We start from the raw sequence: 9,987 nt of genomic DNA, 5'->3' as shown, positions 1-9,987 counted from the left end.
TGGCACAAAAACACTCAGATCAATGCAACAGAACTGAGAATGCAGAGATAGACCCACAATTATATAGCCAACTAATCTTTGACAAAGCAGGATACAGTATCCAATGGAAAAAAGATAGTCTCTTTAGCAAATTGCATTGGGAAAACTGGACAGTGACATGTAGAAGAATGAACTGGGACCACTTTCATACACCATACACAAAAATAAATTCAAAATAGATGAAAGACCTAAATGTGAGACAAAACACAATCAAAATCCTACAGAAGAAAACAGGCAGCAACCTCTTTGACCTTAGCTGCAGCAACTTTTTACTAGACATGACTCTGGAGGCAAAGGAAATAAAAGCAAAAATAAACTTTTGGGACCTCATCAAGATAAAAAGCTTCTGCACAGTGAAGGAAACAGTCAGCAAAACTAAAAGGCAACCAGCAGAATGGGAGAAGATATTTGCAAATGACGTATCAGATAAAGGGTTAGTACCCAAAATCTATAAAGAACTTATCAAGCTCAACACCCCAAAATAAAAATCAAGTGAAATGTGTAGAAGACATGAATAGACATTTTTCAAAAGAAGACATCCAAATGGCTAACATACAGATGAAAACATGTTCAACATCACTCATCATCAGGGAAATACAAATCAAAACCACAAGATACCACCTCACACCAGTCTGAATGGATAAAATTAACAACACAGGAAACAAAGATGTTGGCAAGGATGTGGAGAAAGAGGAACACTTTTGCACTGTTGGTGGGAATGCAAACTGGTGCAGCCACTCTGGAAAACAGTATGAAGTTTCCTCAAAAAGTTAAAAATAGAGCTACTCTACAACCCAGCAATTGCACTATTAGGTATTTATCCAAGGGATACAGGTATGCTATTTCGAAAAGACACATGCACCCCCATGTTTATAGCAGCACTATCAACCATAGCCAAAGTACGGAAAGACCCCAAATGTCCATCGATGGATGAATGGATAAAGAAGATGTGGTATATATGCACAATAGAATACTACTTGGCAATCAAAGGGAATGAAATCTTGCCATTTGCAACTATGTGGATGGAACCAGAGGGTGTTATGCTAAGTGAAATAAGTCAGTCAGAGAAAGACAAATATCATATGACTTCACTCATATGTGGAATTTAAGAAACAAATGAGATGAACATGGGGGAAGGGAAGGAAAACTAAGATAAAAACAGAGAGGGAGGCAAACCATAAGAGACTCTTAAATACTGAGAAGCTGAGGTTTGCTAGATGGGAGGTTGGCAGGGGGATGAGCTAACTGGGAGATGGGCATTGAGGGCACGTGTTGGGATGAGCACTGTGTGTTATATATAAGGGATGTATCACTGGATTCTACTCTTGAACCCAGTACTACACTGTGGGGAATAAGTTTAGGAATTCCCTGGGCCTACACTGATGGGTTAACAAGGCATAAAGAATTACAAAGCCACAGGATGCTCACACCCAAGTTTGGGTAAACAAGATTAGGTAAATAGGTATAGAAAGGGTGGGGCAAAGGCCCCAATATACCCAATATAGAACAAAGGTATATGAAGTAAACAAGATTAGGTATTCAGGGTGGAAATCGCCCCCCAATTTAGTATTATAGCAGAAAGCTGCTTTCACCGGAAGGAAGGACCGGATTACATAAGCAGGTAAATAGGGCTATAGGCCGCTGCAGGGTGAAGTTGCCCAGAGAGAAGCTAATTAACAAAAGAATGGTGCCTTGTTGACCTTGATGTTACATGCTCTGTCTTATCCCCTAGTCTGGGTAAGATAAACAGATATGGTGCCTCACATCTGTTAACAACCATCTGCCCTGCGCCAGGATTTTGTTTTATATTGACCCAAACCCCTAACACTGAATATCTTCAAACCCCCCTTTTCCTCACATCCATGAGTTAATGTTCACAGATTCATTGTCTCTTTGTGTATGTCCATCACCATGTTTGTAAGCTTTCTGACCCTAATAAAAATGGAGCAAGGACCTTTAACTGGGGCTCTTGTCTTCTTCCGGACATTAGCAATCTCTTGCGTTTTATTCCTGTGTCCCGCTTTCTTGCTAAACAAGAAAGAACTCTAGATCCAGAGTCTCCACTACACTGTATGTTAACTAACTTGAGTTTAAATAAATAACTTTTAGGGGCGCCTGGGTAGCTCAGTCGGTTAAGAGTCCAACTTCGGCTCAGGTCATTATCTCACGGTTCCTGGGCTAGAGCCTCGCATCGGGCTCTGTGCTGACAGCTCAGAGCCTGGAGCTTGCTTCAGATTCTGTGTCTCCCTCTCTCTCTGCCCCTCCCCACTCACAATCTGTCTCCCTCAGTCTCAAAAATAAATAAACATTAAAAAAAATAACTTTTAAAAATAGAATATTCTGATCTCTTTTGTTGTTCTAGCAAGACAGAAATTAATAGACCATATAATATTCCATTATAGCCTTGTTTTATCTCATTTGGGAGTGATAAGCCAGGTTTCTCTTGCTTTTATATATTTATATAGCAACAAGTACATAAGAAAAATGTTGAAACCAAAAGGATTTAAAACAGGGAAGTTGTTACATGTTCTATCTCATTGTTACTTCATGGAAGAGGACCCATAAGGGCCAGGATGTGTCTTGAAATGTGTGTTGTTTTGAAGAAATAGATAATAGCTACAGGTCTGCTAATCTCATCTGCTTCCCATGCTAAGGAAAGTTTTAGGTGGGCATCTTAAAGTTCATGCAGGGAATTCTTCCAATTCTATCTTGTAATAGAATTGCCCTTATTTTTATGTTATGTTTATTATACGCCCTTTTCTGATTTTTATTATATCCCCTTTTATGATTCTAAAAACAATATTTGGGGGGGGAACTAAATAAATGAATACATGCTTATCATGAATGCTTTTGAAATAAATATGGAAACAAACATTTCAGAAATCAGCAAAAAATCAACCACAGTCATGCGATCCAGTGATTCTTGTAGGTTTTATTTACACAGTTGGGTTCATTCTTTTTTTTTTTTTTCAACGTTTATTTATTTTTTTCATTTTTGGGACAGAGAGAGACAGAGCATGAACGGGGGAGGGGCAGAGAGAGAGGGAGACACAGAATCGGAAACAGGCTCCAGGCTCCGAGCCATCAGCCCAGAGCCTGACGCGGGGCTCGAACTCACGGACTGTGAGATCGTGACCTGGCTGAAGTCGGACGCTTAACCGACTGCGCCACCCAGGCGCCCCAGTTGGGTTCATTCTTATTTATTATGCTGTTTTCCACTTGGTATTGTATCACTAGCATCAAAGAGCCTTGTAAACATCATTCTCAAAGGTTATATTGTATTAGCACCAATGTAAAAGTGCTGGCTGTAGTCAGACTGCCCGCGAGCAAAGGCCTGATGGGCTGCAGCTGGTAGGGTGAAAGACGCGGCAGCTTACTTCAACGCTGTTGGCCTCAGTTTTCCAATCCGTATAGGTCCCTAGTCTGTGTAACTACTCTCCGTATTTATTATTTTTATGTGACATCACCTGCAGAGTTATAATGATACCGGGGCTTGGATACTCTCCTCAGAGATTTCTATTTAAGTCAGTCTAAATTGCAGCCTGGGTTCTTCCATTTTAATGTGTGGTGAAGGTTAGCAACCACTGTGATTCACCCAATTCAAAGGCAACATTTCTCAACTTTTTTTCTCAAAGCCAGTTTCTTTTTAATATTCTTTTCTTTCATTTAAAGTTCTTTTTCCTTTTCATTTTTTATTATCAAAGTGTGTGCATATTATATATATATATAATATATATAAATATATATAAATATATATATATAAATTTACATCAAGTTAGTTAGCATATAGTGCAATAATGATTTCAGGTGTAGAATCCAGTGATTCATCCCCTACGTATAACACCCAGTGTTCATCCCAACAAGTATCTTCCTTCATGCCCCTTGCCCATTTAGCCATCCCCCCACCCAGAACCTCTCCAGCAACCCTCAGTTTGTTCTCTATATTTAAAAGCCTCTTATGTTTTGTCCCCTTCCTTTTTTTATATTATTTTTGCTTCTCTTCTTTTATGTCCATTTGTTTTGTATCTTAAATTTTACATGAGTGAAGTCATATGATATTTGTCTTTCTCTGACTAATTTTGCTTAGAATAACAGCCTCCAGTTCCATCCATGTTGTTGCAAATGGCAAGATTTATTCTTTTTGATTGCCAAGTGGCACTCCATTGTGTATATACCACATCTTCTTTATCTATTCGTCTGTCGATGGACATTTGGGCTCTGTCTGTAATTTGGCTATTGTTGATAGTGCTGCTATAAACATTGGTGTATGTGTCTCTTTGAATCAGCATTTTGGTATCCTTTGGATAAATACCTAGTAGTATAATTGCTGCGTCATCGGGTAGTTCTACTTTTAACCTTTTGAGGAATCTCCATACTGTTTTCCAGAGCATGCACTAGTTTGCATTCTCACCAGCAGTGCAAGACTCTTCCCCTTTCTCTGCATCCTCACCAACATCTGTTTTTGCCTGAGTTGTTAATGTTAGCCATTCTGACTTGGGTGAGGTGGTTTCTCATGGTTTTGATTTGTATTTCCCTGATGATGAGTGATGTTGAGCATTTTTTCACGAGTCTGTTAGCCATCTGGATATCTTCTTTGGAAAAGTGTCTATTCATGTCTTTTGCCCATTGCTTCTCTGGATTATTTGTTTTTTGAGTGTTGAGTCTGATAAGGTCTTTATAGATTTTGGATACTAACCCTTTATCTGATATGTCATTTGCAAATATCTTCTCCCATTCTGATGGTTGCCTTTAGTTTGGCTGACTGTTTCCTTCACTGTGCAGAAGCTTTTTATCTTGATGAGGTCCCAATAGTTCATTTTTGCTTTTATTTCCCTTGCCTTTGGAGACATGTTGAGTAAGAAGTTGCTGTGGCCAAGGTCGAAGAGGTTTTTCCCTGCTTTCTCCTCTAGGATTTTGATGGCTTCCTGACTCACATGTAGGTCTTTCATCCATTTTCAATTTATTTTTGTGTATGGTGTAAGAAAGTGGTCCAAGTTCATTCTTCTGCATGTCCAGTTTTCCCAGCACCACTTGCTGAAGAGACTGTCTTTATTCCATTGGATATTCTTTCCTGCTTTGTCAAAGATTGGTTGGCCATACGTTTGTGGGTCCATTTCTGGGTTCTCTATTCTGTTCCATTGGTCTGAGTGTCTGTTTTTGTGCCGGTACCATACTGTCTTCATGATTACAGCTTTGTAATATAGCTTGAAGTCCGGGATTGTGATGCCTTTAGCTTTGGTTTTCTGTTTCAGGATTGCTTTGGCTATTTGAGGTCTTTTCTGGTTCCATTCTTTTTGAGAATTTTTGCATCCACGTTTATCAGGAAAACTGGTCTGTAGTTCTCCTTTTTAGTGGGGTCTTTGCCTGGTTTTGGAATCAAGGTAATGCTAACTTTGTAGAATGAGTTTAGATGTTTTCCTTCCACTTCTATTTTTTTGGAACAGCTTCAAAAGAATAGGTGTTAAGTCTTCTTTAAATGTTTCATAGAATTCCCCTGGAAAGTCATCTGGCCCTAGACTTTTGTTTCTTGGGAGACTTTTGATTACTGATCCAATCTCTTTACTGGTTATGGGCCTGTTCAAATTTTCTGTTTCAGTTTTGGTAGTTTATATGTTTGTAGGAATTTGTCCATTTCATCCAGATTGCCCTTTTTATTGGCATATAATTGCTCATAATATTCTCTTATTATTGTTTGTATTTCTTCAGGGTTGATTGTGATCTCTGCTTTTTCATTCTTGATTCTAATTATTTGGGTCCTTTTCCTTTTTCTTTTTGATCAAACTGGCTAGGGGATTATCAATTTTATTAATTCTTTCAAAGAACCAGCTCTTAGTTTCATTGATCTGTTTTACTGTTTTTTTTTCATTTCAATAGCATTGATTTCTGCTCTAATCTTTATTATTTCCTGTCTTCTGTTGGTGTTGCATTTTATTTCCCTTTCTTTTTCAGCCTGTAAGGTTTAAGATTAGGTTGTGTATCTGAGACCTCTCTTCCTTCTGTAGAAAGGCTTGGATTGCTATATACTTCCCTCTTATGACCCCCTTTTCTGGATCCCAGAGTTTTTGCGCTGTGGTGTTATCATTTTCATTGGCTTCCACGTACTTCTTAATTTCCTCTTTAACTTCTTGGTTAACCCATTGATTCTTTAGTAGGATGTTCTTTAGTTTCCAAGTATTTGTTGTCTTTCCAATTTTTTTCCTTATGATTGATTTAGAATTTCATAGTGTTGTGGTATGAAAATATGCATGGCATGATCTTGATTTTTTTGTACTTGTTGAGGGCTGATTTGTGACCCAGTATGTGAGCTATTCTAGAGAAAATTCCATGTGCACTGGAGAAGAATGTATACTCCACTGCTTTAGGCTGAAATGTTCTGAATATATCTGTTAATTCCATCTGGTCCAGTGAGTCATTCAAAGCCATTGTTTCCTTGTTGATTTTCTTTTTTTTTTTTTTTTTTCAACGTTTATTTATTTTTGGGACAGAGAGAGACAGAGCATGAACGGGGGAGGGGCAGAGAGAGAGGAAGACACAGAATCGGAAACAGGCTCCAGGCTCTGAGCCATCAGCCCAGAGCCCGACGCGGGGCTCGAACTCATGGACCGCGAGATCGTGACCTGGCTGAAGTCGGACGCTTAACCGACTGCGCCACCCAGGCGCCCCTCCTTGTTGATTTTCTGTTTAGATTGTCTGCCCATTGATATAAGTGGGGTGTTGAAATCACCTACTATTATGATATTATTATTAATGAGTTTATGTTTGTGATTATTGATTTATATACTTGGGTTCCCCATGTTGGGGGCATAAGTGTTTAAAATTGTTAGATCTTTGTGGATAGGTTCCTTATATATGCTATAATGCCCTTCATCATCTCTTGTTATAGTCCTTATTTTAAAATATAGATTGTCTGATATAATATGGCTACTCAGGCTTTCTTTTGGCAACCATTAACATGACAGATGGTTCTCCATCCCCTAACTTTCAATCTGAAGGTGTCTTTCAGTCTAAAATGGGTCTCCTGTAAATAGCATATAGATGGATCTTGTTTTCTTATCCATTCTGTTACTCTGTGTCTTTTGATTGGAGAATTTAGTCCATTGATATTTAGACTGAGTACTGAAAGATATGAACTTATTGCCATTATGTTTCTGTGTCCAAAAATAGAAAAAAAATGAATAGTTGGACCAGCGAACAGAATGAGTTCCAGATGAAATTACATCCAGTTTCCCCTAGAAGTCAAACTATGAAGCACTTTATAATCCATACACTAACCAGGGGGAGAGACTTGTAGTCATCCTCTGGGGCTGGGTCAGCTCAGTTGGATGGGGCTTGGTGTAACAGCTCCATTCTTCACTAGGTGGTGCTGCTTAGCTTATTGGGGTGGATTAGTATGGCATGTGTACATGTATATGTGTATGTGCAGGACAGGTGAAAATGGCATCACCCAGCTTCCCAGTCTGCAGCATCAGAACTCTGTGCTTTTGCCAACCAGCAATCAAGCATCCCTCCTTTGTCCCCAGCTTCTGTCCAGTCCCTGCTTCTACACTGTTCATGACCAAGACATCAGCCTGCCAAGTGGCACCTCCCTCCCAAATTTTATCTCACTTTATGTTATATCTCACATATGACAGCCCGGTGGCTTGAACCCACTTTGACCTCCAGGGGAGGGTCTCACCGAGCAATGGCTGGATGCTGGCCTGCCCCCCAAATGCTCATGCGACTTCACTGCTGCAGAGACTCAGAGACTGTGGCCGGGTTCCAGCCTGCCCCAGAAAAAATTTTCGTGATTGTGTAGCAGTAACAGTTCTAGGACTATGGTAAATCATAACACACATCTGGTGCCAGGCTTCACTGCACCCTAGTGTCCTTGTTCCAACACTGCAAATGTGGCTGTAATCCAGGTTCTGCTGGGATCTTCTTTGCCTGTGGGGAGGCTGCACGGCTTCTACCAAATGTCCTCCTGGCAGGGGAACTCTCTCTCCCTGTGTGGCTCTTGGACCCCTTGGACCTTGCTGTCTGCTTTTGGGGATTCACCTTTCCCATCACAGCACCACTACATATTGAACTACAGAGTTTCTGACTCTGTGCTCCCCTGTTTCTAGCGTCCTAATGGTATTGAAACCCTCTCCCTTCTCCTTTCTCCCTTTCTTGTTCAGTTTCTTGTGGGTGTTTCCACCCTTTGTCTTTCTCTGCAGATGCTTTTGGGATAGTGCTTTTCCTGTATTCTCCCGCTGTATCTGTCTTCTCTCTGCAAAAAAAAAACCAACTCCATACCCTCCATGGCTTCTCTCTCCTACAGTTCACCTCTCTGCACCACGTACCAGCCAAGTTCTGTGACTCAAGTTATGCAGATTGTTGTGTTAGTCCTCAGATCAATTTTCTAGGTGTGAAAAATGGCTTGGTGCTGATCTAGCTGAATTTCAGGGATGAAAAAAGCAGAGAATTTCCATGCTATCCCACCATCTAGGCCTCCTCTCTCTTCTCTTTTTAATATTCTTGAGTCGGGTTTTGTGAGAAAGAATATCAATGCCCTTCAGGCAAAGACCACCAGAAACACATGTGGGATTGACAAATTGGGTTCATTATTGACAAATTGGGATAACATTCAGCCTGGGGAAATGTGGGGTGTTTCAATAAAAGGATGTTAAAATTACTGTGGATCTAGGCTGTGGTTGAGTAATTCTGGAGGCAAGTGAGAGTTTACTATGGATTGGGTGTTATATGGATTTGGGGTTGATTGGGTCAGAAAGCAAGGATAATTCTGTGACTGGGTATCTTAACAAATCTCTATGAGGAGGGCAGAATAGAATGAGGATAAAGCTGTCACAAGTAAAGAAGCAGCACTCATTTTAGCCAAGGGAGGGGATGTTTGGTATTCTATGGGTTGCCCAGTGACTTTTTGTTTCACTTTATTATGGTTTCGAATGACCTCATATCATGTTAATGTTCTGTGAGATTGTTTGTGTCCAACAGGCAAATAATATGGACTGGGTAAAAGCAACATGCCAGCTTGTAGTAACACTGAGTGACACTTAGCTTTGAAATCAGACTAGTTCCCTGATGTCAGGGACTACTTTTTTGTTTATTTGTCTAGTTTTTGCTTTTCTTCAAAGAATTTCTAAATTCCCTAACATTACATTAACATGTCAAGAGCTAAAGTTTAGACCAGGGGATATTGATAACCATATAAGTGCTAGAGCAGAGCAAGGTTAGCCGTTCCTCTAAGACAAAGATTCTTAACCTTGGTTCCACATTGGAATCACTTAGAGAGTTTTATAAATACAGATGCAGGGGTCCCCGGCTGGCTCAGTTGGTAAGGCATGAGACTTTCGATCTCAGGGTTATAAATTTGAGTCCCACATTGGGTGTAGAGATTACTTAAGAATAAATTCTCTAAAAAAAAAAAAATACAGATGCATGGGTGGCACCCCCAGAGGTTAATCTAATCGGTATGAGGTCTTGCCTAGGTATTAGCAACTTTAAAATCTTTCCAGTGATTCTGACGAGTGGCTATTATTCAGAAGCACTGTCCTAGGAGAAGTCCGTGCCATTAGGGAACAACACTGTGATAGATGGATCATATTTGCTCTTAGTTAACATCAAACTGTTTAGGAAATGTTATCAATGTCACCCACTAACTTGCCCACTGTTACTCCAGAACCAAACATCTTGGAGCAAACAAACTTCACCAAAAAAGGAAAAGTGTTTTTCGCAACATAAACATTCTTACATGCTTGCAGAATTTAAAACAGTTAAGAAGTCTATTTTTCAAACTAAAAGTAGGGATACATGTTCCCATAAGCATTTTTCTCATTTTTAAAATTGTTTATTTGAAAACTTTAGTAAGCGCTTACACATTTAACCTTAATCAATTCCTTTCAGGAAAGAATAAAATTACTCCAAATCTTAATTATCCTTGAAATTCAGGGATCGAGTTCAACATAATTT

Source organism: Lynx rufus, unplaced genomic scaffold, assembly GCF_022079265.1.
Source record: "Lynx rufus isolate CCGP_SWC_20201006 ecotype Redwood Valley unplaced genomic scaffold, mLynRuf1.p SCAF_5, whole genome shotgun sequence".
Classification (NCBI taxonomy): domain Eukaryota; kingdom Metazoa; phylum Chordata; class Mammalia; order Carnivora; family Felidae; genus Lynx; species Lynx rufus.
Note: the sequence above shows the minus strand (reverse complement) of the source record.